At 44.4% G+C, this 26483-nt stretch overlaps 4 non-coding genes across 4 annotated transcripts; all 4 read right to left on the reverse strand.

Annotated features, from left to right (window-relative positions):
• Nucleotides 1-5383: 5383 nt before the first annotated feature.
• On the reverse strand, nt 5384-5681 carry LOC148146900 (signal recognition particle RNA). Its single transcript, XR_015760312.1, has one exon.
• A 6055-nt stretch (nt 5682-11736) lies between these two features.
• LOC148146901 (signal recognition particle RNA) lies at nt 11737-12034 on the reverse strand. The gene has a single exon (XR_015760266.1).
• A 6040-nt stretch (nt 12035-18074) lies between these two features.
• LOC148146902 (signal recognition particle RNA) lies at nt 18075-18372 on the reverse strand. Its single transcript, XR_015760297.1, has one exon.
• A 5924-nt stretch (nt 18373-24296) lies between these two features.
• On the reverse strand, nt 24297-24594 carry LOC148146903 (signal recognition particle RNA). Its single transcript, XR_015760282.1, has one exon.
• Between the last annotated feature and the right edge of the window lie 1889 nt (nt 24595-26483).

Genomic DNA, 26483 nt, shown 5'->3' on the forward strand with positions numbered 1-26483 from the left:
AATTCAGATATTTACAAACCCAGTCTTCGTCCGACCTGTACTTTGGCCAGAAGACGGCGGGACGAAGAATGGATTCCTTAGTCCATACAAAGCAACAATATTTAATCATCTTTTTCCCTTGTACAAGTATTATTTTTCCAATTCCACAACATCCTGCCCAACGGACTTTCTGCAGGTATGTTGTAAGAGACTCCACCTCCATTTCCATTGCCTTGTTCTTCTTTTGTTTTCCCGGAGGCTTTTTCCTTACTTACGGCACAACCTATATTGAGTTCCTTCGTTAGTCCCTTATTAACTACTAAAATTCAATCCCAGCCACCAAGGCAATACTTAAAAGTCAATTTTCTTACCTTGGTCTGTGCACAGAGTTGCCTGGCCCCTTTTTGCCATATTTTCTATTGACCTCCTCTCACTGTCTGATTCAGATGTCTCTCTTGTGGGATTCGTACCAGTCGCCCAAGGGAGTGGACCAGACCGGGACACGAGACCGCTCCTCAATGGGGAACAGGAAGCGTCTTCCCAGTGTCCAGGGCCAACCACTCCTCCCGGCGATGGAAGAACATCCCGGACAGCCACCAATTGTGAGAAACAAAGCTCACTCACTTCAATAATTTCAGTCTGACACAAGATCTGAATCAGTAGTGTCCTTTATTTCACACTTGCAAGTGGGTGTGATGTCCACAAGGCAGAGACAAAACACACTGAATTCAACAAATACTCGATATTTATATAATTTGGTTCCTACATATTTTTTTCTTATTTCATTGTTTCCCCCCCTGTTTACATCCTCCACTTCCCATTACTCCTCTTTATCTCTTGTCTTATCCAGCCTTGTCTGTGACAAAATGCTTAGTTCTGGCCTCACAAGGCCATTTGACCTCATCTTGCTGTGGGTTATTGTTAGGCATTTCTTGCCTTACCATTATCTATTCCCTCCATCTGTGCTGCCCCTCACAGCATCTTATCACCAAGCCCTTTTAATTGGGGTTTGTTCCTGTGTTTCTGTAAAAGTGGGAAACAGATATTTATACCTACTGTTTATACAGGCATATTTAGTTTAACTGCCTCTCTTCACAGCATTTTATCTAGTGCCTGTATTTCTACCATTGTTTTGCAGTCCTGTTTCTTTCTTGCATACATTTTTAGCTAATACAAAAAAACAATTATGCATTTCCTCCACATAGTTTCCATTCTTGTTGACTCAGCTCTTGGCTGAAACAATTACACACTGATATGAGTTCATTTATTTTTTGTATAATCAAATTTAATTGCAGAATTGCAGAAGTAACATTAATTTACCTGTATCCCACAGAGCTATAGGGAGAGGCTGAACAGGCTGGGGCTTTTTTCCCTGGAGCGTCGGAGGCTGAGGGGTGACCTTATAGAGGTTTACAAAATTATGAGGGGCACGGAGAGGATAAATAGGCAAAGTCTTTTCCCTGGGGTTGGTGAGTCCAGAACTAGAGGGCATAGGTGTAGGGTAGAGGGGAAAGATATAAAAGAGACCTAAGGGGCAGGTTTTACATGCAGAGTACATGTATGGAATCAGCTGCCAGAGGAAGTGGTGGAGGTTGGTAAAATTGCAACATTTAAAGGCATTTGGATGGGTATATGAAGAGAAAGGGTTTGGAGGGATATGGTCCGAGTGCTGGCAGGTGGGACGAGATTGGGTTGGGATATCTGGTCAGCATGGACGGGTAGGACCTAAGGGACTTTATGACTCTCTTTTGCACCTGGTATCTCCAGACATTTTACATTTCTATCTCACCTTTATTAACATTACCACTCTTTTTGTCTCCTGCTCTGAGCACCATCACCATTTACTCTACTTGATCTGTCTCCCCCTCTCTCAACAGCATAAAAATGTTTAAATTCCAAGATGGTCCAGTTCTGAAGAAAACATTTCAGACTCAAAAGGTTAATGCTATTTGTTTATCCATGTCATGCATGCAGCTGGACGTTGTCAGTTGCAAGTGGTGACAACAGCTCCACTGCAGTTATTAGTGTAATTCCAGCAGGCTCTTGCATTTGATTTGACTTGGTTTATTGTTGTCACACATACCTAAGTGCAGTGAAAAGTTGTGTTTTGTGTACAGAATGAGCATATCATAAGATACAAAGACATACAGATCATAGGGTGATTTAACACAGCAAGGCACACAAAGTTACAGCTGCAAGGAGGGTATAAAAAGAGATCACCATTAGATTTGAAATTTGAGAGGCCCATTCAGCAGACTAATGTGTTCTTGAACCCTTTGGCACGTGTGTTTAAACTTTTGTATCTTCTGCATGATGGCAGAAGTTGCAAGAGATTATTACCAGGATAGGTGTTGCTGATGGTGCTGGCTGCCTTTCCACATCAACAGTATATGTAGATGGAGTCCATGGCTTTTGTGATTGTCTGGGCTGTACACACAACTTTCTGTAGGTTCTTATGGCCATGGGCAGAGCAATTACTGTAACAAGCCATGATGTAGCTGGGTAGAATGCTTTCTATGATGCATCTGTAAGAGTTAATGAGGGTCCTTACAGACATGCTGAATTTCATAAGCATCCTGAAGAAGAGGAGGCATTGTTGTGCCTTCTTGATTATCACACCTATGTGGGAGGTTCAGTGCAGGTTGCTGGTTATCATCACTCCAAGGAATTTGATGCTATCGACCCTCTCCACCTCAGCTCCATTGATGTAAGTAGTGTCATGTTGTTGTTCTTTCTTCCGGAAGTCGATGATCAACTCTGTAGTTTTATTGACTTTGGAGGAGAGATTGTTACCTTTGTACGACAAAATCAAGCATCCTTTCTTCTTTCTGTATGCTGACTCATCATTGTCTGATATCTGTCATACCATGGTAGTGTTCTTAGCGAAATTGTAAATGGCATTTGAATGAAATTTTGCCACACATTCCTGAGTGTACAGGGAGTACAGTTGGAAGTTGAGTACGTATTCTTGCTGGTGTTGAGGAGTATTGCAGAGGAGGTGATGTTGTCTTTCTTCATTGAATGCAGTCTATGAGTCAAGAGTTGAGTATGCCGTTGCAGATGGCAGACCCAAGACCGAGGTCTCAGAGATTGGATGTTAGTTTGGTTGGAATTATAGTGTTGAAGATGGAGCTGTAATCGATAATTAGAAGCCTGACACAGGTATCTGTATTATTCAGATGTTCATCGAATGAGTGCAGGATGAGGAAAATGGCATCTACCATGGACCTGTTGCTCTGTTCGGCAGATTGCAAGGGATTGAGGCAGGCTGGGTGTCTAGGGTTGATGTGATCCATGACTAACCTCTCAAAGGACTTTGTAACTATGGAAGTCAGAGGCATCAGGCGGTAGTCTTTGAGACACATTGCATGTGCTTTCTTTGGTACCAGAATAAGGTAGTCTTATAGAAGCTGGTGGGGACTTCAGATTGCAAAAAGGCGAGGTTAAAGATGTCAGGAAATACTCTCGCTAGCTGGTCTGCACAGGATCTAAGTGCATGGCCTGGGATTCCATCCGGACAAGTTGCTTTCCTTGGGTTCACTCTCAAGAAGGTGATCTGACATCTGCAGCAGTGACTGGAGGATTAGGAAGATCTGGGGCTATTGGGGGCAGGTGACACCATTCCACTGGCATTATGTTTGAATGGATTGTAAATAGATCAGGGAAGAACGTGTTTCTGTTCTGCTTCAATTTGCATCCTGTTATGCTGTGCAGGTCTTGTGACAGGCAGTGGGCATCCGTTTGGTTAGTTTGGGTCTCTAACATAGACCTGTACTGCCTCTTTGCATCTGTAATAGCCTTGCAGAGGTTGTATCTAGAATTCCTGTGAAAGTCTGGGTCATCCAACTTAAATGCCACATGCCCGGTCTTCAGTAGGCAATGGATATCCCAGTTCATACAAGGTTTCTGGTTGATGAACGCACTGATTTTCTTCTTTGACACAGCCGTCTATACATATGCCAATCATGTCTGTGACGGTGACAGCATACTTGGCTAGGATGACTGCTGAACTCTAAAATATGGTTCAGCCCAACGATTCCAAGCAGTGTCACAGAAGCCCTTCTGCAGCTTCAGACCAGCACTGACCTGCTTTCTGTGCTAGATCCTCAAGTTTCAGATTCTGCTGATACACTAGGAGCAGGAACACAGTGCTGTGATCTGATTTTCAAAAGTGTATTTGTGGTATGGAGTGGTAGGCATTGTTGGTGGTTCAGTAGCAATGGTTCAATATCTGTTGCGGAAGCCAGTATTTTACATGCTCTTGTGACTGTAAGGGAGAACAGTCGCATGATTTTGTGTGATAGAACCCTTGAACAAATTACACCTCTGCTACTATATTGCTCCATTGCAGCAATGGCCAGGATATGTTTTAAATATTAGAGTGGGAAGCAGAAGACTGAATACCGGTGGCATTCAAGTGGAGTGCGAGAATCGCAGCAGAGAGGAACAGAGAACTTTCTTCTAACCGATCTGCCACTTGGACCACCGCCAGTTGTAAAGTGAGGCCAGTAAGGCCCCCGTTCTTGGAAATAACGTGCATCTCGGCTGCTATTATTTCTCGCTGTCTTGTCTAAGACCTCATACTCGGAAGTGAGGAGATGGAAAAATGGGCTGTTGGTCAACTTGATTGTGGCATCATGGAAATGCCAGTCTTGCTGCCTCTTTCTTTATCTCTGGTAGCACCAGCGTGAGAGAAGTTAGAATGAGAGTTCAAGTGTTGCACAGTTTTGCAGGAGAATCATTTGCCGAAGTGAATGAATGAATGGTTGACGGAGAGGGGAAAGGATCGGGAGGCAGCTTGAACGCTTGGTGGTTGCAATGGAAGTTTCGGCAATGTGAGCAATGGAGAATTCGGGCAGGAAAATGAAGAGAGTTTTGCGCTCTCTGCTGGCCGTGGCTGGTAGTACTGTGTAAAGTGGAGATTTTCTCAGAACAGTAGGTGCTGTGAACAGCAGGGAGCAGTAAAAGAGAAGTGAATATTGAGGAGAGGTAGAAAAGGGCAGTGTGGGAAGTGTGAGTTAATGACTGAGAGAGTGTGTTTCGGTGAGTGTGGAGGACTTGTAGAGAGATTTGGTTGTTGTAAAATGTGTGGATTTGTTGTTGACTTTGAGGAGAAAGTGAGGTCTGCAGATGCTGGAGATCAAAGTTGAAACTTTATTGCTGGAACAGCACAGCAGGTCAGGCAGCATCCAGGGAACAGGAGATTCGACGTTTCGGGCACAGGCCCTTCTTCAGGAATCATAATTGTTGACTTTGTAAAGATTGGTTATCGTGAGAGTGAATAAACGTGGCGGGCGTAGGGGGTGGAGGGAGTGAGTGGGGAAGGAAGGAAGCAGGATTGAGACATCGAGATTGTTTGCACTGATGGCAAAAGATGGGAATGCCGCAAGGTAAAGAATGGTGTAAAAGACTGCGTCTCACTGTATTGGTCAGGCTGCACTGCTGCATCCATTCACAGGTGCTATCCCACTACTGAGCAGTGCGGGGGCTTTGACCTGCTCCGTTTCCGACCTGGGCCGGTTCACCCCTCTGCAGCACACCTGGTACACCCGAGTTCCCCGAGGAGCACCATGTGGACACTGCCCTGAGTGTGGGCACCCGATCGACACAGACCACAACAGCCCAGAACTCCCAACCTCAAGTCATCCGGCAGCCTCAGCCTCCCAGCAGCGGGATTACAGGCGCGCGCCACAGCCCCCGGCGATCGCGTGGCGCTTCCCTCAGTTGCCTTCAGTTCAAACGGCAGCAACAGCTCCACTGCAGACATTGCTGCAAAGACAACAGGCGGACGCAGTTTCACAGAGAGTCATCGAGTCATGCAGTACGGAAACAAACCCTTCAGCCCAATCACTCTGTGCCGAACATAATCTCAAACTAAACTCGCCGTAGCTCACTGCTACTGGTCCAGATCCAAACTTTCCCTTTTCATGTACTTACCCAAATATCTTTTAAACATTGTAACGGTGCCCACATCCATCAGTTCCTCAGGAACTTCATTCCACTGGCTAACCCCCACCCTCTATGGAAAAAAAGATGCCCCTCATGTCTTTTTTAACTCTCGCACTTCTGCCCTTTAAATTCTGCCCCCTCTCCTGAAATCCCCCATCCGAGGAAAAAGACAACTACTCTTCATCCTATCTATACCCTGCATTATTTTATTTTATAAACGTCCATAAGGTTTCCACTTGACCTGCTACTCTCCAGTGTAAAAGGTTCCAGCCTATCGCTTCACTTCACTTCAGCTCTGATGTAGATTCATCGAGATTCATAACACGAGCTTGCTTTCTCTCCATCGACCATTGTGATCTCCAACACTTTTTGTTTCCTGTTACAGATTCCAGCATCTGCAGTAATTTGTTCCTACCCAGTCTATCCAGCCTTTCTTTACAGCTCAAACTTTCCATACCTGGCAAAATCCAGTAAACCTCTTCTGAATTCCTCCAGCTTAAAAATATCCTTCCTATTACTTGGCAAACAGAACTGAACACTATATTCCAGAAGATGTCTCACCAATGTCCTGCCCAAACACAACGTGACTTTTCAACGCCTATACTCAAAGGATTGAGCAATGAAGGCACAGCGTGCAAAATGTCTCTTGAACCACCCTGTCTATATGTGATGGAAACTTCAAGGAATGGTGTACCTGAACCCATTGGCCTCTCTGTTCTACCAACACTACTTGTGTATAAACACAACCAAGGCCCTACTTTTGGTTGTGCCCTATGTGTCCTACCCTTATTTGTTGAACCCAAATGCAATACCTTGCATTTATCCAGATTGAACACCATCTGCCATTTTTGAACCCATTGACCCATTTGAACAAGATCCCTTTGTAATCTTAGGAAACCTATTTCACTGGCTACTACGCTACCACTTTTGGTGCTGTCTGCAAGCTGACTAACCATGCCTTCTATATGCTCATCCAAATCATTCATATAGATGACAAACAAAAGATTTCCCAGAACCGATCCTTGTGGAACACTCTGGTGACAGGCCTTCAATCTGAAAGCAACCCTCAACCACTAGTCTCTTTCTCCTGCCATTAAGCCAATAATGCGTCCAATTGGCAAGCTCAATCTTGTGACCTAACTTTACTAATTAGTCTATAATGTGGAACCTTGTCAAAAGTTCTACTAAAGTCCAAGTAAACAATATCTACTGTTCTGCCTTCATCAATCGTTTTGGTAACTTCTTCAAAACTGCAAGCATGTTTGTGAGAAATTATTTTTCTCACACAAAGCCACGCTGACTATCCCGAATCAATTTATGTCTCTCTAAATGTCCATAAAGTTTATGTTTTAAAATCACCTCCATCAATCTACCCACAACCAAAGTCAGACAGGCCAATAGTTCCCGGCTTTCTCCTTACAACATTTCTTAAGCAAATCTAGGAAAAAATGTCTACTCCTATCTCTCCAAACCTTTGCTATTCATATATTTACCTAGGTGTCTTTTAAACTTTGCAATTGTGCTCAACATTCAGGATTTCCTCAGGAAGTTCATTCCACATGTGAATCACCTTCTGTGTAAAAATAAATTGCCCCTCATGTCTTTTTAAAATCTCCCTCCTCTCACCTTAAAAATATATCCCCTGTTCTTGAAATTCCCCCATCCTAGGTCTCACTCATGTCCTGTACAACCTCAAGATGACAACACTCAAAGTATAGACAACCACATATGTCCCAGGCTATGCTTGTGCCTTTGTTGGTATTTGGAACATGGAAAAGATGAGAACTTCTCATTCCTGATGAAGGGCTTATGCCTGAATGTCAATTCTCCTGCTCCTCGGATGCTGCCTGACCAGCTGTGCATTTCCAGCATCACACTCTCAACTCAGTATGTGAAACATGCCTTGTTGTGTTTCTATTCCGAGACTACCAACAACTCTTTCTCTGATATATCGATGATGTCATACCTGTGCCCAATCCCTAATTATGACACTCACCAGCCAGTTGTTTGCCTTTTCACTTAAACCATCATGTTCCCATGCTAAAATTCCCATCCTGGGTGTGCTATAGTGTTGTATTAATGTTCAATGTGAACTGGAGGAACAACATCACATTTTCATGTCACATCTCCCTATGCTAGCCCTGAACATTGAGTCAACAAACTTCACAGCATGACATCTACCCCTCCAGTTGGTTTAGAAACTGACTCCTTCCTTCACCTCCATTGCTTTTTTAAAAAAAAATGTATCGTGTTGTTTCACTCTCAACAGAATAGATTTTCTTTCTCTCTTTTGCACCTAGTATCTCCATGCATTTTACATTTCCATCTCACTTTTACTAACATTACCACTCTTTTTGTCTCCTGCTCTGAGCACCATTACCATTTATTCTACTTAATGTTTCTCCCCCTCTCTCAACAGCATAAAAATGATTAAATTCCAAGACTGTTCAGTTCTGAAGAAAACATTTCAGACGCAAAATGTTAATGCTGTTTGTTTATCCATGTCATGTATGCAGCTGGACTTTGTCAGTTGCAAGTGGTGACAACAGCTCCACTGCAGTCACTGTGTTAGTCGAGCAGGCTGTTGCACTTGATTTGATGTGATTTATCGTTGTCACACATAACTAAGTGCAGTTGAAAGTTGTGTTTTGTGTACAGAATAAGCAGATCATAGGGTGATTGAACAGAGCAAGGCAGAGAAAGTTATGGCTGCAAGGAGAGGACAAAAAGAGATCGCCATTAGATTTGAAATTTGAGAGACCCATTCGACAGACGAATAACAGCAGGTAAAAATTTGTTCTGGAACCCACTGGTATGTGCGTTTAAGCTTTTGTATCTTCTGCGTGATGGAAGAGGTTGGAAGAGATTAATACCAGGATTGGAGGTGTCACTGTTGACGCTAGCTGCCATTCCGGAACTACAGTATACGTAGAGGGAGTCCATGGCTTGTGTGATTGTCTGGGCTGTTCACATAACTTTCTGTAGGTTCTTATGGCCATGGGTAGAGCAATTACTGTACCAGCCATGATGTAGCTGGGTAGAATGCTTTCTATGATGCATCTATAAGAGTTAGTGAGGGTCCTTACAGACATGCTGAATTTCATAAGCGTTCAGAGGAAGAAGAGGCATTGTTGTGCCTTCTTGATTATCACACCTCTGTGGGAGGTTCAGTGCAGGTTGCTGGTTATCATCACTCCAAGGAATTTGACGCTATCGAACCTCTCCACCTCAGCTCCATTGATATAAGTGGGGTCATGTTGTTCTTCTTTCTTCCGGAGGTCGATGATCAAGCTCCTTAGTTTTGCCCACCACTTTGGAGGAGAGATTGTTATCTTTGCATCATAAGATCAAGCATCCTATCTTCTTTCTGTATGCTAACTCATGGTTGTCTGATATCTGTCATACAATGGTAGTGTTTTCAGTGAACTTGTAAATGGCATTCGGATGAAATTGTGCCACACAGTCCCGAGTGTACAGGGAGTGCAGTAGGAGCTTGAGTACGTATTCTTGGGAGGCGCCGGTGTTGAGGCGCATCGCAGAGGAGGTGATGTTATCTTTCTTTACTGACTGCAGTCTATGGATCAAGAGGTTGAGGATCCTGTTGCAGATAGCAGACCCAAGACCTAGGTCTCAGAGTTTGGAGGAGAGTTTGGTTGGTATTATAATGTTGAAGGTGGAGCTGTAATCAATAAGTAGAAGCCTGACACAGGTATCTGTATTATTCAGATGTTCATCGAATGAGTGCAGGATGAGAAAAATGGCATCTACCGTGGACCTGTTGCACTGGTAGGCAGATTGCAAGGGATTGAGGCAGGCTGGGGGTCTAGGGTTGATGTGATCCATGACTAACCTCTCAAAGGACTTTGTAACTATGGAAGTCAGAGGCATCAGGCGGTAGTCATTGAGACACATTGCATGTGCTTTCTTTGGTACCGGAATAATGGAAGCAGTTGGGGACTTCAGATTGTAACAACGAGGGGTTAAAGATGTCAGAAAGTTCTCTCGCTAGCTGGTCTGCACAGGATCTAAGTGCATGGCTGGGGACTCCATCCGGACAAGTTGCTTTCCTTGGGTTCACTCTCAAGAAGGCGATCTGACATCTGCAGCAGTGACTGGAGGAATATGAGGATCTGGGGTTGTTGGGGGCAGGTGGTATCATTCCACTGGCATTCTGTTTGAACGGATTGTAAAAAGATCAGGGAAGGCTGTGTTTTTCTCCGCTATTCTGTTCTGCTTCAATTTGCATCCTGTTATGCTGTGTAGGCTTTGTGACAGGCGATGGGTGTCCATTTGGTTAGTTTGGGTCTCTAACATAGTCCTGTACTGCCTCTTGGCATCTGTAATAGCCTTGCAGAGGTTGTATCCAGAATTCTTATGAAAGTCTGAGTCATTCAATTTGAATGCCACCTGCCCGGTCTTCAGTAGGCAATGGATATCCCAGTTCATACAAGGTTTCTGGTTGATGAACGCACTGATTTTCTTCTTTGACACACAGCCGTCTATACAAATGCCAATCACGTCTGTGACCGTGACAGCATACTTGGCTAGGATGACTGCTGAACTCTGAAATATGGTTCAGCCCAACGATTCCAAGCAGCGCCACAGAAGCCCTTCTGCAGCTTCAGACCAGCACTGTCCTACTTTCTGTGCTAGGTCCTCAAGTTTCAGATTCTGCTTATAAACTGGGAGCAGGAACACAGTGCTGTGATCTGATTTTCAAAAGTGTATTTGTGGTATGGAGTGGTAGGCATTGTTGGTGGTTCAGTAGCAATGGTTCAACATCTGTTGCGGAAGCTTCTATGTTACATGCTCTTGTGACTGTAAGGGAAGGCAGTCGCATGATTTTGTGCGATAGAACCCTTGAACAAATTACACCTCTGCTACTATATTGCTCCATTCCAGCAATGGCCAAGATATGTTTTCAATATTAGAGTGGGAAGCAGAAGACTGAATACCGGTGGCATTCAAGTGGCGTGCGAGAATCGCAGCAGAGAGGAACAGAGAACTTTCTTCTAACCGATCTGCCACTTGGACCACCGCCAGTTGTAAAGTGAGGCCAGTCAGGCCCCCGTTCTTGGAAATAACGTGCATCTCGGCTGCTATTATTTCTCGCTGTCTTGTCTAAGACCTCATACTCGGAAGTGAGGAGATGGAAAAATGGGCTGTTGGTCAACTTGATTGTGGCATCATGGAAATGCCAGTCTTGCTGCCTCTTTCTTTCTCTCTGGTAGCTACAGCATGAGAGAAGTTAGAATGAGAGTTCAAGTGTTGCACAGTTTTGCAGGAGAATCATTTGCCGAAGTGAATGAATGAATGGATGACGGAGAGGGGAAAGAGCCGGGAGGCAGCTTGAACGCTTGGTGGTTGCAATGGAAGTTTCGGCAATGTGAGCAATGGAGAATTCGGGCAGGAAAATGAAGAGAGTTTTGCGCTCTCTGCTGGCCGTGGCTGGTAGGATTGTGTAAAGTGGAGATTTTCTCAGAACAGTAGGTGCTGTGAACAGCAGGGAGCAGTAAAAGAGAAGTGAATATTGAGGAGAGGTAGAAAAGGGCAGTGTGGGAAGTGTGAGGTAATGACTGAGAGAGTGTGTTTGGGTGAGTGTGGAGGACTTGTAGAGAGATTCGGTTGTTGTAAAATGTGTGGATTTGTTGTTGACTTTGTAAAGATTGGTTATCGTGAGAGTGAATAAACGTGGCGGGCGTAGGGGGTGGAGGGAGTGAGTGGGGAAGGAAGGAAGCAGGATTGAGACATCGAGATTGTTTGCACTGATGGCAAAAGATGGGAATGCCGCAAGGTAAAGAATGGTGTAAAAGACTGCGTCTCACTGTATTGGTCAGGCTGCACTGCTGCATCCATTCACAGGTGCTATCCCACTACTGAGCAGCGCGGGGGCTTTGACCTGCTCCGTTTCCGACCTGGGCCGGTTCACCCCTCTGCAGCACACCTGGTACACCCGAGTTCCCCGAGGAGCACCATGTGGACCCTGCCCTGAGTGTGGGCACCCGATCGACACAGACCACAACAGCACAGAACTCCCAACCTCAAGTCATCCGGCAGCCTCAGCCTCCCAGCAGCGGGATTACAGGCGCGCGCCACAGCCCCCGGCGATCGCGTGGCGCTTCCCTCAGTTGCCTTCAGTTCAAACGGCAGCAACAGCTCCACTGCAGACATTGCTGCAAAGACAACAGGCGGACGCAGTTTCACAGAGAGTCATCGAGTCATGCAGTACGGAAACAAACCCTTCAGCCCAATCACTCTGCGCCGAACAGAATCTCAAACTAAACTCGCCGTAGCTCACTGCTACTGGTCCAGATCCAAACTTTCCCTTTTCATGTACTTACCCAAATATCTTTTAAACATTGTAACGGTGCCCACATCCATCAGTTCCTCAGGAACTTCATTCCACTGGCTAACCCCCACCCTCTATGGAAAAAAAGATGCCCCTCATGTCTTTTTTAACTCTCGCACTTCTGCCCTTAAAATGTGCCCCCTCTCCTGAAATCCCCCATCCGAGGAAAAAGACAACTACTCTTCATCCTATCTATACCCTTCATTATTTTATTTTATAAACGTCCATAAGGTTTCCACTTGACCTGCTACTCTCCAGTGTAAAAGGTTCCAGCCTATCGCTTCACTTCACTTCAGCTCTGATATAGATTCATCGAGATTCATAACACGAGCTTGCTTTCTCTCCATCGACCATTGTGATCTCCAACACTTTTTGTTTCCTGTTACAGATTCCAGCATCTGCAGTAATTTGTTCCTACCCAGTCTATCCAGCCTTTCTTTACAGCTCAAACTTTCCATACCTGGCAAAATCCAGTAAACCTCTTCTGAATTCCTCCAGCTTAAAAATATCCTTCCTATTACTTGGCAAACAGAACTGAACACTATATTCCACAAGATGTCTCACCAATGTCCTGCCCAAACACAACGTGACTTTTCAACGCCTATACTCAAAGGATTGAGCAATGAAGGCACAGCGTGCAAAATGTCTCTTGAACCACCCTGTCTATATGTGATGGAAACTTCAAGGAATGGTGTACCTGAACCCATTGGCCTCTCTGTTCTACCAACACTACTTGTGTATAAACACAACCAAGGCCCTACTTTTGGTTGTGCCCTATGTGTCCTACCCTTATTTGTTGAACCCAAATGCAATACCTTGCATTTATCCAGATTGAACACCATCTGCCATTTTTGAACCCATTGACCCATTTGAACAAGATCCCTTTGTAATCTTAGGAAACCTATTTCACTGGCTACTACGCTACCACTTTTGGTGCTGTCTGCAAGCTGACTAACCATGCCTTCTATATGCTCATCCAAATCATTCATATAGATGACAAACAAAAGATTTCCCAGAACCGATCCTTGTGGAACACTCTGGTGACAGGCCTTCAATCTGAAAGCAACCCTCAACCACTAGTCTCTTTCTCCTGCCATTAAGCCAATAATGCGTCCAATTGGCAAGCTCAATCTTGTGACCTAACTTTACTAATTAGTCTATAATGTGGAACCTTGTCAAAAGTTCTACTAAAGTCCAAGTAAACAATATCTACTGTTCTGCCTTCATCAATCGTTTTGGTAACTTCTTCAAAACTGCAAGCATGTTTGTGAGAAATTATTTTTCTCACACAAAGCCACGCTGACTATCCCGAATCAATTTATGTCTCTCTAAATGTCCATAAAGTTTATGTTTTAAAATCACCTCCATCAATCTACCCACAACCAAAGTCAGACAGGCCAATAGTTCCCGGCTTTCTCCTTACAACATTTCTTAAGCAAATCTAGGAAAAAATGTCTACTATCTCTCCAAACCTTTGCTATTCATATATTTACCTAGGTGTCTTTTAAACTTTGCAATTGTGCTCAACATTCAGGATTTCCTCAGGAAGTTCATTCCACATGTGAATCACCTTCTGTGTAAAAATAAATTGCTCCTCATGTCTTTTTAAAATCTCCCTCCTCTCACCTTAAAAATATATCCCCTGTTCTTGAAATTCCCCCATCCTAGGTCTCACGCATGTCCTGTACAACCTCAAGATGACAACACTCAAAGTATAGACAACCACATATGTCCCAGGCTATGCTTGTGCCTTTGTTGGTATTTGGAACATGGAAAAGATGAGAACTTCTCATTCCTGATGAAGGGCTTATGCCTGAATGTCAATTCTCCTGCTCCTCGGATGCTGCCTGACCAGCTGTGCATTTCCAGCATCACACTCTCAACTCAGTATGTGAAACATGCCTTGTTGTGTTTCTATTCCGAGACTACCAACAACTCTTTCTCTGATATATCGATGATGTCATACCTGTGCCCAATCCCTAATTATGACACTCACCAGCCAGTTGTTTGCCTTTTCACTTAAACCATCATGTTCCCATGCTAAAATTCCCATCCTGGGTGTGCTATAGTGTTGTATTAATGTTCAATGTGAACTGAAGGAACAACATCACATTTTCATTTCACATCTCCCTATGCGAGCCCTGAACATTGAGTCAACAAACTTCACAGCATGACATCTACCCCTCCAGTTGGTTTAGAAACTGACTCCTTCCTTCACCTCCATTGCTTTTTTAAAAAAAAATGTATCGTGTTGTTTCACTCTCAACAGAATAGATTTTCTTTCTCTCTTTTGCACCTGGTATCTCCATGCATTTTACATTTCCATCTCACTTTTACTAACATTACCACTCTTTTTGTCTCCTGCTCTGAGCACCATTACCATTTATTCTACTTCATGTTTCTCCCCCTCTCTCAACAGCATAAAAATGTTTAAATTCCAAGACTGTTCAGTTCTGAAGAAAACATTTCAGACGCAAAATGTTAATGCTGTTTGTTTATCCATGTCATGTATGCAGCTGGACTTTGTCAGTTGCAAGTGGTGACAACAGCTCCACTGCAGTCACTGTGTAAGTCGAGCAGGCTGTTGCACTTGATTTGATGTGATTTATCGTTGTCACACATACCTAAGTGCAGTTGAAAGTTGTGTTTTGTGTACAGAATAAGCAGATCATAGGGTGATTGAACAGAGCAAGGCAGAGAAAGTTATGGCTGCAAGGAGAGGACAAAAAGAGATCGCCATTAGATTTGAAATTTGAGAGACCCATTCGACAGACGAATAACAGCGGGTAAAAATTTGTTCTGGAACCCACTGGTATGTGCGTTTAAGCTTTTGTATCTTCTGCGTGATGGAAGAGGTTGGAAGAGATTAATACCAGGATTGGAGGTGTCACTGTTGACGCTAGCTGCCATTCCGGAACTACAGTATACGTAGAGGGAGTCCATGGCTTGTGTGATTGTCTGGGCTGTTCACATAACTTTCTGTAGGTTCTTATGGCCATGGGTAGAGCAATTACTGTACCAGCCATGATGTAGCTGGGTAGAATGCTTTCTATGATGCATCTATAAGAGTTAGTGAGGGTCCTTACAGACATGCTGAATTTCATAAGCGTTCAGAGGAAGAAGAGGCATTGTTGTGCCTTCTTGATTATCACACCTCTGTGGGAGGTTCAGTGCAGGTTGCTGGTTATCATCACTCCAAGGAATTTGACGCTATCGACCCTCTCCACCTCAGCTCCATTGATGTAAGTAGGGTCATGTTGTTCTTCTTTCTTCCGGAGGTCGATGATCAAGCTCCTTAGTTTTGCCCACCACTTTGGAGGAGAGATTGTTATCTTTGCATCATAAGATCAAGCATCCTATCTTCTTTCTGTATGCTGTCTGATATCTGTCATACAATGGTAGTGTTTTCAGTGAACTTGTAAATGGCATTCGGATGAAATTGTGCCACACAGTCCCGAGTGTACAGGGAGTGCAGTAGGAGCTTGAGTACGTATTCTTGGGAGGCGCCGGTGTTGAGGCGCATCGCAGAGGAGGTGATGTTATCTTTCTTTACTGACTGCAGTCTATGGATCAAGAGGTTGAGGATCCTGTTGCAGATAGCAGACCCAAGACCTAGGTCTCAGAGTTTGGAGGTTAGTTTGGTTGGTATTATAATGTTGAAGGTGGAGCTGTAATCAATAAGTAGAAGCCTGACACAGGTATCTATATTATTCAGATGTTCGTCGAATGAGTGCAGGATGAGAAAAATGGCATCTACCGTGGACCTGTTGCACTGGTAGGCAGATTGCAAGGGATTGAGGCAGGCTGGGGGTCTAGGGTTGATGTGATCCATGACTAACCTCTCAAAGGACTTTGTAACTATGGAAGTCAGAGGCATCAGGCGGTAGTCATTGAGACACATTGCATGTGCTTTCTTTGGTACCGGAATAATGGAAGCAGTTGGGGACTTCAGATTGTAACAACGAGGGGTTAAAGATGTCAGAAAGTTCTCTCGCTAGCTGGTCTGCACAGGATCTAAGTGCATGGCTGGGGACTCCATCCGGACAAGTTGCTTTCCTTGGGTTCACTCTCAAGAAGGCGATCTGACATCTGCAGCAGTGACTGGAGGAATATGAGGATCTGGGGTTGTTGGGGGCAGGTGGTATCATTCCACTGGCATTCTGTTTGAACGGATTGTAAAAAGATCAGGGAAGGCTGTGTTTTTCTCCGCTATTCTGTTCTGCTTCAATTTGCATCCTGTTATGCTGTGTAGGCCTTGTGACAGGCGATGGGTGTCCATTTGGTTAGTTTGGGTCTCTAACGTAGTCCTGTACTGCCTCTTGGCATCTGTAATAGCCTTGCAGAGGTTGTATCCAGAATTCTTATGAAAGTCTGAGTCATTCAATTTGAATGCCACCTGCCCGGTCTTCAGTAGGCAATGGATATCCCAGTTCATACAAGGTTTCTGGTTGATGAACGCACTGATTTTCTTCTTTGACACACAGCCGTCTATACAAATGCCAATCACGTCTGTGACCGGGACAGCATACTTGGCTAGGATGACTGCTGAACTCTGAAATATGGTTCAGCCCAACGATTCCAAGCAGCGCCACAGAAGCCCTTCTGCAGCTTCAGACCAGCACTGTCCTACTTTCTGTGCTAGGTCCTCAAGTTTCAGATTCTGCTTATAAACTGGGAGCAGGAACACAGTGCTGTGATCTGATTTTCAAAAGTGTATTTGTGGTATGGAGTGGTAGGCATTGTTGGTGGTTCAGTAGCAATGGTTCAACATCTGTTGCGGAAGCTTCTATGTTACATGCTCTTGTGACTGTAAGGGAAGGCAGTCGCATGATTTTGTGTGATAGAACCCTTGAACAAATTACACCTCTGCTACTATATTGCTCCACTCCAGCAATGGCCAAGATATGTTTTCAATATTAGAGTGGGAAGCAGAAGACTGAATACCGGTGGCATTCAAGTGGCGTGCGAGAATCGCAGCAGAGAGGAACAGAGAACTTTCTTCTAACCGATCTGCCACTTGGACCACCGCCAGTTGTAAAGTGAGGCCAGTAAGGCCCCCGTTCTTGGAAATAACGTGCATCTCGGCTGCTATTATTTCTCGCTGTCTTGTCTAAGACCTCATACTCGGAAGTGAGGAGATGGAAAAATGGGCTGTTGGTCAACTTGATTGTGGCATCATGGAAATGCCAGTCTTGCTGCCTCTTTCTTTCTCTCTGGTAGCTACAGCATGAGAGAAGTTAGAATGAGAGTTCAAGTGTTGCACAGTTTTGCAGGAGAATCATTTGCCGAAGTGAATGAATGAATGGATGACGGAGAGGGGAAAGAGCCGGGAGGCAGCTTGAACGCTTGGTGGTTGCAATGGAAGTTTCGGCAATGTGAGCAATGGAGAATTCGGGCAGGAAAATGAAGAGAGTTTTGCGCTCTCTGCTGGCCGTGGCTGGTAGGATTGTGTAAAGTGGAGATTTTCTCAGAACAGTAGGTGCTGTGAACAGCAGGGAGCAGTAAAAGAGAAGTGAATATTGAGGAGAGGGAGAAAAGGGCAGTGTGGGAAGTGTGAGGTAATGACTGAGAGAGTGTGTTTGGGTGAGTGTGGAGGACTTGTAGAGAGATTCGGTTGTTGTAAAATGTGTGGATTTGTTGTTGACTTTGTAAAGATTGGTTATCGTGAGAGTGAATAAACGTGGCGGGCGTAGGGGGTGGAGGGAGTGAGTGGGGAAGGAAGGAAGCAGGATTGAGATATCGAGATTGTTTGCACTGATGGCAAAAGATGGGAATGCCGCAAGGTAAAGAATGGTGTAAAAGACTGCGTCTCACTGTATTGGTCAGGCTGCACTGCTGCATCCATTCACAGATGCTATCCCACTACTGAGCAGTGCGGGGTCTTTGACCTGCTCCGTTTCCGACCTAGGCCGGTTCACCCCTCTGCAGCACACCTGGTACACCCGAGTTCCCCGAGGAGCACCATGTGGACACTGCCCTGAGTGTGGGCACCCGATCGACACAGACCACAACAGCCCAGAACTCCTAACCTCAAGTCATCCGACAGCCTCAGCCTCCCAGCAGCGGGATTACAGGCGCGCGCCACAGCCCCCTGCGATCGTGTGACGCTTCCCTCAGTTGCCTTCAGTTCAAACGGCAGAAACAGCTCCACTGCAGACATTGCTGCAAAGACAACAGGTGGACGCAGTTTCACAGAGAGTCATCGAGTCATGCAGTACGGAAACAAACCCTTCAGCCCAATCACTCTGTGCCGAACATAATCTCAAACTAAACTCGCCGTAGCTCACTGCTACTGGTCCAGATCCATGTCTTTTTTAACTCTCGCACTTCTGCCCTTGAAATGTGCCCCCTCTCCTGAAATCCCCCATCCGAGGAAAAAGACAACTACTCTTCATCCTATCTATACCCTTCATTATTTTATTTTATAAACGTCCATAAGGTTTCCACTTGACCTGCTACTCTCCAGTGTAAAAGGTTCCAGCCTATCGCTTCACTTCACTTCAGCTCTGATGTAGATTCATCGAGATTCATAACACGAGCTTGCTTTCTCTCCATCGACCATTGTGATCTCCAACACTTTTTGTTTCCTGTTACAGATTCCAGCATCTGCAGTAATTTGTTCCTACCCAGTCTATCCAGCCTTTCTTTACAGCTCAAACTTTCCATACCTGGCAAAATCCAGTAAACCTCTTCTGAATTCCTCCAGCTTAAAAATATCCTTCCTATTACTTGGCAAACAGAACTGAACACTATATTCCAGAAGATGTCTCACCAATGTCCTGCCCAAACACAACGTGACTTTTCAACGCCTATACTCAAAGGATTGAGCAATGAAGGCACAGCGTGCAAAATGTCTCTTGAACCACCCTGTCTATATGTGATGGAAACTTCAAGGAATGGTGTACCTGAACCCATTGGCCTCTCTGTTCTACCAACACTACTTGTGTATAAACACAACCAAGGCCCTACTTTTGGTTCTGCCCTATGTGTCCTACCCTTATTTGTTGAACACAAATGCAATACCTTGCATTTATCCAGAATGAACACCATCTGCCATTTTTGAACCCATTGACCCATTTGAACAAGATCCCTTTGTAATCTTAGGAAACCTATTTCACTGGCTACTACGCTACCACTTTTGGTGCTGTCTGCAAGCTGACTAACCATGCCTTCTATATGCTCATCCAAATCATTCATATAGATGACAAACAAAAGATTTCCCAGAACCGAACCTTGTGGAACACTCTGGTGACAGGCCTTCAATCTGAAAGCAACCCTCAACCACTAGTCTCTTTCTCCTGCCATTAAGCCAATAATGCGTCCAATTGGCAAGCTCAATCTTGTGACCTAACTTTACTAATTAGTCTATAATGTGGAACCTTGTCAAAAGTTCTACTAAAGTCCAAGTAAACAATATCTACTGTTCTGCCTTCATCAATCGTTTTGGTAACTTCTTCAAAACTGCAAGCATGTTTGTGAGAAATTATTTTTCTCACACAAAGCCACGCTGACTATCCCGAATCAATTTATGTCTCTCTAAATGTCCATAAAGTTTATGTTTTAAAATCACCTCCATCAATCTACCCACAACCAAAGTCAGACAGGCCAATAGTTCCCGGCTTTCTCCTTACAACATTTCTTAAGCAAATCTAGGAAAAAATGTCTACTCCTATCTCTCCAAACCTTTGCTATTCATATATTTACCTAGGTGTCTTTTAAACTTTGCAATTGTGCTCAACATTCAGGATTTCCTCAGGAAGTTCATTCCACATGTGAATCACCTTCTGTGTAAAAATAAATTGCCCCTCATGTCTTTTTAAAATCTCCCTCCTCTCACCTTAAAAATATATCCCCTGTTCTTGAAATTCCCCCATCCTAGGTCTCACTCATGTCCTGTACAACCTCAAGATGACAACACTCAAAGTATAGACAACCACATATGTCCCAGGCTATGCTTGTGCCTTTGTTGGTATTTGGAACATGGAAAAGATGAGAACTTCTCATTCCTGATGAAGGGCTTATGCCTGAATGTCAATTCTCCTGCTCCTCGGATGCTGCCTGACCAGCTGTGCATTTCCAGCATCACACTCTCAACTCAGTATGTGAAACATGCCTTGTTGTGTTTCTATTCCGAGACTACCAACAACTCTTTCTCTGATATATCGATGATGTCATACCTGTGCCCAATCCCTAATTATGACACTCACCAGCCAGTTGTTTGCCTTTTCACTTAAACCATCATGTTCCCATGCTAAAATTCCCATCCTGGGTGTGCTATAGTGTTGTATTAATGTTCAATGTGAACTGGAGGAACAACATCACATTTTCATGTCACATCTCCCTATGCTAGCCCTGAACATTGAGTCAACAAACTTCACAGCATGACATCTACCCCTCCAGTTGGTTTAGAAACTGACTCCTTCCTTCACCTCCATTGCTTTTTTAAAAAAAAATGTATCGTGTTGTTTCACTCTCAACAGAATAGATTTTCTTTCTCTCTTTTGCACCTAGTATCTCCATGCATTTTACATTTCCATCTCACTTTTACTAACATTACCACTCTTTTTGTCTCCTGCTCTGAGCACCATTACCATTTATTCTACTTAATGTTTCTCCCCCTCTCTCAACAGCATAAAAATGTTTAAATTCCAAGACTGTTCAGTTCTGAAGAAAACATTTCAGACGCAAAATGTTAATGCTGTTTGTTTATCCATGTCATGTATGCAGCTGGACTTTGTCAGTTGCAAGTGGTGACAACAGCTCCACTGCAGTCACTGTGTAAGTCGAGCAGGCTGTTGCACTTGATTTGATGTGATTTATCGTTGTCACACATACCTAAGTGCAGTTGAAAGTTGTGTTTTGTGTACAGAATAAGCAGATCATAGAGTGATTGAACAGAGCAAGGCAGAGAAAGTTATGGCTGCAAGGAGAGGACAAAAAGAGATCGCCATTAGATTTGAAATTTGAGAGACCCATTCGACAGACGAATAACAGCGGGTAAAAATTTGTTCTGGAACCCACTGGTATGTGCGTTTAAGCTTTTGTATCTTCTGCGTGATGGAAGAGGTTGGAAGAGATTAATACCAGGATTGGTGGTGTCACTGTTGACACTAGCTGCCATTCCGGAACTACAGTATACGTAGAGGGAGTCCATGGCTTGTGTGATTGTCTGGGCTGTTCACATAACTTTCTGTAGGTTCTTATGGCCATGGGTAGAGCAATTACTGTACCAGCCATGATGTAGCTGGGTAGAATGCTTTCTATGATGCATCTATAAGAGTTAGTGAGGGTCCTTACAGACATGCTGAATTTCATAAGCGTTCAGAGGAAGAAGAGGCATTGTTGTGCCTTCTTGATTATCACACCTCTGTGGGAGGTTCAGTGCAGGTTGCTGGTTATCATCACTCCAAGGAATTTGACGCTATCGACCCTCTCCACCTCAGCTCCATTGATGTAAGTAGGGTCATGTTGTTCTTCTTTCTTCCGGAGGTCGATGATCAAGCTCCTTAGTTTTGCCCACCACTTTGGAGGAGAGATTGTTATCTTTGCATCATAAGATCAAGCATCCTATCTTCTTTCTGTATGCTAACTCATGGTTGTCTGATATCTGTCATACAATGGTAGTGTTTTCAGTGAACTTGTAAATGGCATTCGGATGAAATTGTGCCACACAGTCCCGAGTGTACAGGGAGTGCAGTAGGAGCTTGAGTACGTATTCTTGGGAGGCGCCGGTGTTGAGGCGCATCGCAGAGGAGGTGATGTTATCTTTCTTTACTGACTGCAGTCTATGGATCAAGAGGTTGAGGATCCTGTTGCAGATAGCAGACCCAAGACCTAGGTCTCAGAGTTTGGAGGTTAGTTTGGTTGGTATTATAATGTTGAAGGTGGAGCTGTAATCAATAAGTAGAAGCCTGACACAGGTATCTGTATTATTCAGATGTTCGTCGAATGAGTGCAGGATGAGAAAAATGGCATCTACCGTGGACCTGTTGCACTGGTAGGCAGATTGCAAGGGATTGAGGCAGGCTGGGGGTCTAGGGTTGATGTGATCCATGACTAACCTCTCAAAGGACTTTGTAACTATGGAAGTCAGAGGCATCAGGCGGTAGTCATTGAAACACATTGCATGTGCTTTCTTTGGTACCGGAATAATGGAAGCAGTTGGGGACTTCAGATTGTAACAACGAGGGGTTAAAGATGTCAGAAAGTTCTCTCGCTAGCTGGTCTGCACAGGATCTAAGTGCATGGCTGGGGACTCCATCCGGACAAGTTGCTTTCCTTGGGTTCACTCTCAAGAAGGCGATCTGACATCTGCAGCAGTGACTGGAGGAATATGAGGATCTGGGGTTGTTGGGGGCAGGTGGTATCATTCCACTGGCATTCTGTTTGAACGGATTGTAAAAAGATCAGGGAAGGCTGTGTTTTTCTCCGCTATTCTGTTCTACTTCAATTTGCATCCTGTTATGCTGTGTAGGCCTTGTGACAGGCGATGGGTGTCCATTTGGTTAGTTTGGGTCTCTAACGTAGTCCTGTACTGCCTCTTGGCATCTGTAATAGCCTTGCAGAGGTTGTATCCAGAATTCTTATGAAAGTCTGAGTCATTCAATTTGAATGCCACCTGCCCGGTCTTCAGTAGGCAATGGATATCCCAGTTCATACAAGGTTTCTGGTTGATGAACGCACTGATTTTCTTCTTTGACACACAGCCGTCTATACAAGTGCCAATCACGTCTGTGACCGTGACAGCATACTTGGCTAGGATGACTGCTGAACTCTGAAATATGGTTCAGCCCAACGATTCCAAGCAGTGCCACAGAAGCCCTTCCGCAGCTTCAGACCAGCACTGTCCTACTTTCTGTGCTAGGTCCTCAAGTTTCAGATTCTGCTTATAAACTGGGAGCAGGAACACAGTGCTGTGATTTGATTTTCAAAAGTGTATTTGTGGTATGGAGTGGTAGGCATTGTTGGTGGTTCAGTAGCAATGGTTCAACATCTGTTGCGGAAGCTTCTATGTTACATGCTCTTGTGACTGTAAGGGAAGGCAGTCGCATGATTTTGTGTGATAGAACCCTTGAACAAATTACACCTCTGCTACTATATTGCTCCATTCCAGCAATGGCCAAGATATGTTTTCAATATTAGAGTGGGAAGCAGAAGACTGAATACCGGTGGCATTCAAGTGGCGTGCGAGAATCGCAGCAGAGAGGAACAGAGAACTTTCTTCTAACCGATCTGCCACTTGGACCACCGCCAGTTGTAAAGTGAGGCCAGTAAGGCCCCCGTTCTTGGAAATAACGTGCATCTCGGCTGCTATTATTTCTCGCTGTCTTGTCTAAGACCTCATACTCGGAAGTGAGGAGATGGAAAAATGGGCTGTTGGTCAACTTGATTGTGGCATCATGGAAATGCCAGTCTTGCTGCCTCTTTCTTTCTCTCTGGTAGCTACAGCATGAGAGAAGTTAGAATGAGAGTTCAAGTGTTGCACAGTTTTGCAGGAGAATCATTTGCCGAAGTGAATGAATGAATGGATGACGGAGAGGGGAAAGAGCCGGGAGGCAGCTTGAACGCTTGGTGGTTGCAATGGAAGTTTCGGCAATGTGAGCAATGGAGAATTCGGGCAGGAAAATGAAGAGAGTTTTGCGCTCTCTGCTGGCCGTGGCTGGTAGGATTGTGTAAAGTGGAGATTTTCTCAGAACAGTAGGTGCTGTGAACAGCAGGGAGCAGTAAAAGAGAAGTGAATATTGAGGAGAGGGAGAAAAGGGCCGTGTGGGAAGTGTGAGGTAATGACTGAGAGAGTGTGTTTGGGTGAGTGTGGAGGACTTGTAGAGAGATTCGGTTGTTGTAAAATGTGTGGATTTGTTGTTGACTTTGTAAAGATTGGTTATCGTGAGAGTGAATAAACGTGGCGGGCGTAGGGGGTGGAGGGAGTGAGTGGGGAAGGAAGGAAGCAGGATTGAGACATCGAGATTGTTTGCACTGATGGCAAAAGATGGGAATGCCGCAAGGTGAAGAATGGTGTAAAAGACTGCGTCTCACTGTATTGGTCAGGCTGCACTGCTGCATCCATTCACAGGTGCTATCCCACTAGTGAGCAGTGCGGGGACTTTGACCTGCTCCGTTTCCGACCTAGGCCGGTTCACCCCTCTGCAGCACACCTGGTACACCCGAGTTCCCCGAGGAGCACCATGTGGACACTGCCCTGAGTGTGGGCACCCGATCGACACAGACCACAACAGCCCAGAACTCCCAACCTCAAGTCATCCGGCAGCCTCAGCCTCCCAGCAGCGGGATTACAGGCGCGCGCCACAGCCCCCGGCGATCGCGTGGCGCTTCCCTCAGTTGCCTTCAGTTCAAAAGGCAGCAACAGCTCCACTGCAGACATTGCTGCAAAGACAACAGGCGGACGCAGTTTCACAGAGAGTCATCGAGTCATGCAGTACGGAAACAAACCCTTCAGCCCAATCACTCTGTGCCGAACATAATCTCAAACTAAACCCTTCCTAGTTCACTGCTTCTGGTGAATATCCAAACTTTCCTTTTTCATGTATTTATCCAAAATTTCTTTTAAACATTGTAACGGTGCCCACATTCATCAGTTCCTCAGGAACTTCATTCCACTGGCTAACCCCCACCCTCTATGGAAAAAAAGATGCCCCTCATGTCTTTTTTAACTCTCGCACTTCTGCCCTTAAAATGTGCCCCCTCTCCTGAAATCCCCCATCCGAGGAAAAAGACAACTACTCTTCATCCTATCTATACCCTTCATTATTTTATTTTATAAACGTCCATAAGGTTTCCACTTGACCTGCTACTCTCCAGTGTAAAAGGTTCCAGCCTATCGCTTCACTTCACTTCAGCTCTGATGTAGATTCATCGAGATTCAAAACACGAGCTTGCTTTCTCTCCATCGACCATTGTGATCTCCAACACTTTTTGTTTCCTGTTACAGATTCCAGCATCTGCAGTAATTTGTTCCTATCCAGTCTATCCAGCCTTTCTTTACAGCTCAAACTTTCCATACCTGGCAAAATCCAGTAAACCTCTTCTGAATTCCTCCAGCTTAAAAATATCCTTCCTATTACTTGGCAAACAGAAGATGTCTCACCAATGTCCTGCCCAAACACAACGTGACTTTTCAACGCCTATACTCAAAGGATTGAGCAATGAAGGCACAGCGTGCAAAATGTCTCTTGAACCACCCTGTCTATATGTGATGGAAACTTCAAGGAATGGTGTACCTGAACCCATTGGCCTCTCTGTTCTACCAACACTACTTGTGTATAAACACAACCAAGGCCCTACTTTTGGTTGTGCCCTATGTGTCCTACCCTTATTTGTTGAACACAAATGCAATACCTTGCATTTATCCAGATTGAACACCATCTGCCATTTTTGAACCCATTGACCCATTTGAACAAGATCCCTTTGTAATCTTAGGAAACCTATTTCACTGGCTACTACGCTACCACTTTTGGTGCTGTCTGCAAGCTGACTAACCATGCCTTCTATATGCTCATCCAAATCATTCATATAGATGACAAACAAAAGATTTCCCAGAACCGATCCTTGTGGAACACTCTGGTGACAGGCCTTCAATCTGAAAGCAACCCTCAACCACTAGTCTCTTTCTCCTGCCATTAAGCCAATAATGCGTCCAATTGGCAAGCTCAATCTTGTGACCTAACTTTACTAATTAGTCTATAATGTGGAACCTTGTCAAAAGTTCTACTAAAGTCCAAGTAAACAATATCTACTGTTCTGCCTTCATCAATCGTTTTGGTAACTTCTTCAAAACTGCAAGCATGTTTGTGAGAAATTATTTTTCTCACACAAAGCCACGCTGACTATCCCGAATCAATTTATGTCTCTCTAAATGTCCATAAAGTTTATGTTTTAAAATCACCTCCATCAATCTACCCACAACCAAAGTCAGACAGGCCAATAGTTCCCGGCTTTCTCCTTACAACATTTCTTAAGCAAATCTAGGAAAAAATGTCTACTCCTATCTCTCCAAACCTTTGCTATTCATATATTTACCTAGGTGTCTTTTAAACTTTGCAATTGTGCTCAACATTCAGGATTTCCTCAGGAAGTTCATTCCACATGTGAATCACCTTCTGTGTAAAAATAAATTGCCCCTCATGTCTTTTTAAAATCTCCCTCCTCTCACCTTAAAAATATATCCCCTGTTCTTGAAATTCCCCCA

This window comes from Chiloscyllium plagiosum, unplaced genomic scaffold (genome assembly GCF_037043375.1).
Source record: "Chiloscyllium plagiosum isolate Xiang-an unplaced genomic scaffold, Cpla_swu_hap1 HiC_scaffold_18, whole genome shotgun sequence".
Taxonomy (NCBI): domain Eukaryota; kingdom Metazoa; phylum Chordata; class Chondrichthyes; order Orectolobiformes; family Hemiscylliidae; genus Chiloscyllium; species Chiloscyllium plagiosum.